General features: G+C 35.9%; 1 long non-coding RNA gene across 1 annotated transcript; it reads left to right on the forward strand.

The window, feature by feature from the left end:
• Window positions 1-6: 6 nt before the first annotated feature.
• LOC145718388 (uncharacterized) lies at window positions 7-4,664 on the forward strand. Its single transcript, XR_014141769.1, has 2 exons — window positions 7-1,856; window positions 2,572-4,664. It is a non-coding gene; the product is annotated as an uncharacterized LOC145718388 (long non-coding RNA).
• The last annotated feature ends 328 nt before the right edge of the window (window positions 4,665-4,992 follow it).

Genomic DNA, 4,992 nt, shown 5'->3' on the forward strand with positions numbered 1-4,992 from the left:
TGAATATGTAGAGTATTAACATGCTCTCAAAAATCAAAACTATACTGAAGTTATTCTCCATAATGTTTTAGTTTGAGTCCCACCTTCCTTTTTATGAAGTGAAAGATATGTAACTAGCAAAGAATTATACCTGTGTTGTTTTGTTCAGTTTATACCTATGTTCAGTTTTGTTGTTATTTAAAATAAATTTGTCTATTGACTTTTCTCCAAAGAAGACATAGAAATGGCCAACAGACATATAAAAAAATGCTCAACATAAACCTCATCAAGGAAATGCAAATCAAAACCATAATGAGATATTACCTTATACCTATCAGGATGGCTAAAATCAAAAACTCAAGAAACAAGTGTTGGCGAGGATGTGGAATAAAAGAAACACTGTTGGTGGAAATGAAAACTGGTGCAGTCACTGTAGAAGACAGTATGGAGGTTCCTCAAAAAATTAAAAATAGAACTACCCTACAATCCAGTAATCGTACTACGAAAACACTAATTCAAAGGGATATATGCACCTCTATTTTTATCAGCGTTATTTACAATAGCCAAACTATGGAAGCAGTCCATGTGTCCATCGACAGATGGCTAAAGATGTATCTATATTCCACATATATGTGTGTGTGTGTGTGTATGTATTATTTAGCCATAAAAAAAGAATGAAATCTTGCCATTTGCAGCAACATGGATAGAGCTGGAGAGTATAATGCTAAGCGAAATAAGCCAGTCAAGAAGGACAAATACTGTATGATTTCACTCATATGTGGAGTTTAAGAAACAAAACGAACAAAGGGGATAAAAAAGAAAGGCAAACCAACAAACAGACACTTAACTATAGAGAACAAACAGTTAGCAGAGGGCAGGTGGATGAGGGGATGGGTGAAATAGGTGAAGGGGATTTAAGAGTACACCTATGTTGATGAGCATTGAGTAATATATGGAGCTGATGAATCACTATATTGTACACTATATGTTAAATACACTGGAATTAAAATAATAAAGTCCTCAAAAAATTTTAAAAATGAAATAAACTTTGTCCATTGAGATTAAGGTTATAAAGGAACTTAATTTTTGGAAACATATTTCAGGCTCAGTGATTTGTAACTTTGATTCCTGGGGACAGTGGTTCTCAATGATTTCCGCATTCCAGCATACCAGAGTTACTATTCGATGTGTTCAGTAACATTGACTCCTTGCTGCAGTGATTGGGTGGCGGTGGGAGTATAGGAGGGCCAAGGTTGTGCTAACCCATTTTGAGAATGCTTGCTGTAGGGCTAATGAGAGCATTAGAACCTCCCAAGTGCATTGTTCAGGAAAAATCATAGAGACTCCTGTGATACAAAAGACGGTGACTATGTAATAATACAAAATAATCAAATCAAGCAAGCAAACAAAAAGTTTAGTTCCAAATTAATATAAGTGAAAGAAAATACCACCTTAGTGCCTTGACTCTGCTGCCTCAGATGTACCTTCCTTTATGTTCCCACAAAGGTGCTTGTGTGGAATTCTGTGGCTTGCTGATATTCTTGGAGCACGTCTGAAAAGTCACACGACTAGATGATTTATACTCATCTGTATTTGCCATTTCTAATAACACGAGTATTTGGTTTATAAATCTTTAATCCAGGATAAGGCTATTGCACACCAGCTATAATTTAGCTGGTTGAAAGAACTAAAGGTGTCTTGATGGGAAGTGTCATAATATAGCTGTGTTTTTTTTCTCTTTGCTACAGCCTTAATACAGATATTGGCAGCTGCTGTAGCTGAGCGTGATGTAGTTTATTTCACCTTTGGGGACTCAGAATTGATGAGAGACATTTACAGCATACACACTTTCCTTACTGAAAGGAAACTAACTGTTGGTAAGTAGGAAATCGTCTTGACACTTGGTATCTAGATAGATTGTCCACCATCCAGGACAGACAAACACTTGTTTAAACTGGATGGATCACAGTGGATAAGAAAAAATGAAAGCATGACTTTGAGAAGGGTGGACACAGTCTTAGTTGGGCAACATCTGCAGAATCTTTTTTCTGACAAAGTTTCATCTGCTATCTTGAATGAGTATGTGAGCTTATTAAAGTAAGGCCAAGAAGCTGGAGTTTAATATTTAATATCCATTTTTACTTTCATGCATATAGAAAACTAAAAGAGGGACGGTATAGGAAGGAGGGAGAGTTCAAGTCTAAGAGGCCTCACTCTGAGTCACATTTATCAGACATAACAGCATGCTCATTTGCTGTATTTCAGCTGGACCTGAAAGGCCTTGCTACCCTGGGAGCTGAATGTAGAAATAAAGTTGCCACAAACTCCCCAAATGGTACGTGGCTGATGTACCATGTGTGGCCTGTTGTCATCATGAACTAATAAGTAGTTTTTAAGATACTTAAAAATTTTTTTAAGTTTACATGAGGAAAGCCTTCCAGGAATATGCCATTCATGCTCTGTTTTCAAAACCCAAAAGTGAGCACATGTTAAGTTAGATTAAGATAGATTAAGATTTCTGGAGTGTTCCCTAGCAATTTTATCCATCTACATACCTTAATGTGGGTATTGATCTGGCCTTTTACTCTCCAGGAGAAGTATATAAGCTGTTGCTCCGGTATTACAATGAAGAATGCAAAAACTGTTCCACCCCTGGACCAGACATCAAGCTTTATCCATTCATATACCATGCTGTTGAGTTCTGTGCAGAGACCACCAACCAGCCAGGACAAAGGACTGGGGCCTGAGGAGCTGAGTAAATAGAGAACCTCCTTCCACCTCTCACTAGAAACATCCTGTTTGACTTGTCAGGTGTAATATACGAACTGACTTAACTTAATATGAATGTGTATATAATCCAGTTTGTGGGCAAGGATGCAATCCCTTCCACACACATGCAGTTGTCATGTAAGCCCCCTCCATCCTAACTTACACAGGCTTAAATATATTTTGTTTGCATTTTTTCTATTTCAGTCTTCATCCTTCGGTTTTTCTTTCTTTTGCCCTTCAGATTTCCTGTGAAATCTCATGAAAGGTTGTGCTCAGCCTGTCAGATCTCTTTTTTGATGCCTATATATTATGCACATTGCCTCTGCAGCTAGCAGATGCCAGGGATGCCAGGGAAGAAGTTGAAAACAAAGAACTTTTTAACTGGGTTTGCTAAAGATTTCCCTGTAAGCCTTTCACCCCCAACTCTTGTTATGATTGTGTTGTTTGAGTTTTGAATTTTGAAAATAAAGAGTTGAGGATTTTTTTCAGACGTTACATAATGCACATCTCCTAGGTTAAAACGATTTTGTATTTCAGACAGAATAATTTCCAGATACAGTTCTTTTAAGACAGCACCTTGATCTATAATGGTTTCTCAGTCCCTTCTTCCCTGATCAATTTTTATTAATACTGTTTTTGGAAACTGACCAAAATGGAAGGAAATGTATAATAAAAGAGTTTCCCCAAATGGTGTTTTTTTAAAAAAAAGAAAAGATGCAAGAGAGTTGCAGGATCTCTTGTTTCTTGGGATTTTTTTTGTTTGTTTTCAAATTAGAATTATTGTTTGTTCTATGGTGCTTGAGGCATATTCATATAACCAAAGTTTAGGAACTGGGAACTCATGCTGATTTGTACATATTGAAGTTTCTCTGGTATTCAAAGGTTATATAGTCAATAAATTTTAATTAACAAATCATTTGTCAGAAACTCCCACATCATCTATATTTTATCTATAAATATAAATATATGTTCTTTAAGTGTGTCTGTGTGCAAGCACATAAAATCCAAATAAAGCTGGAGTTATGGAAAATGATTAGATTTAGGTTTAATCAGGAGCTCTGTTTAAAATCATTTATTTACAATTGTGTCCATTTAAAACTGGCATCAAACATAAACAATAATGTCTTTCAGAGGTTAAAATGAAAGCTGATTCTGCATTGAGAGTAGAGTTTAATCCTGAAGCATTTATTCATATTTCTAAAATAATACTTTACTGTTAAAGCTCTAGTTTATAGTCAGCTGTCAGAAAATGCTATTGGAGGTTAAATCCTAGTAATAAGAAATTTTGATAGATGGTCCAAACTCCTGGTGTCAGTATTGGCAGGAAAAAATGGGGCCATGGCCAATGTCTGCAATTCTTTTTTTGTGTAGAGATTGAGAGGTTAATGGAATTTGGCACCTGATGGCAGCCACTTATCATTAACAAAGTTCTTTACCATAGTAACTAAGATTTTTAATCATCTCCCTAAATCCAAGGTGTCTGGCTTTATTTCTACTGATACTAAAGTCTTCTCTTTCTGTCCCAACCCATTTGGAGCTTTGGTTAAGCATTCATGGTTATATTTCATTTCTTTTTTCTGTTTCTATATCTTTTCCTCTTACCCAGCCCCAAGACTAAGTGAACAGTTCTTTAAAACATTACATGAACAGTATAGGATGGTTCATGTGGTAGAGAAATCATTAAATCCAGGTAAGAAGACACCCAGCCTAATATTCCAGAACATAGAATCTAAGACTGAACTCTTAATGCTAAACAGGCTTAGTGTCTAGGCCATCTATCTGAGTGCCTCTCTCTTTTGAGGGTTTTCCAAGAATAAAACCTGCCTACTTTGTCCCAGTACATTCCAGGATTGGGATAATTTAATCAGATGGAGCATAAAGAGAAATAATGCCCATTTTTTGAGGCAGGAGGAATGCCTTCTGTAAAAAGAGGAAAAAATCAGACATCTAATTAACATTTGTCTATTCTAAAACATTCAGCAGCATTTTTTTATTCCATTAGGGGTTTATTGTTTCATTTCAAATTGTTTACCCTTCCCTTCTTTCATCTGTTGAGGCATGAAACAATATTTTAGTTTAGAATTCTTAAGTGGTTAATATAGCTCACTTGCTTTACACTTTCTGTCTAGCTCACTCAAATGCCCTTAACAGTTAAAAGAAGCAATGTGGAGTAATGGAAAGGATATGAGATTTTAAATCAGACAAACTGGTTTCAAATGCTAGCCACATCCCTTGATAATTCTC

This window comes from Leptonychotes weddellii, unplaced genomic scaffold, assembly GCF_054177405.1.
Source record: "Leptonychotes weddellii isolate Sample4059 unplaced genomic scaffold, ASM5417740v2 HiC_scaffold_14946, whole genome shotgun sequence".
Classification (NCBI taxonomy): Eukaryota; Metazoa; Chordata; class Mammalia; order Carnivora; family Phocidae; genus Leptonychotes; species Leptonychotes weddellii.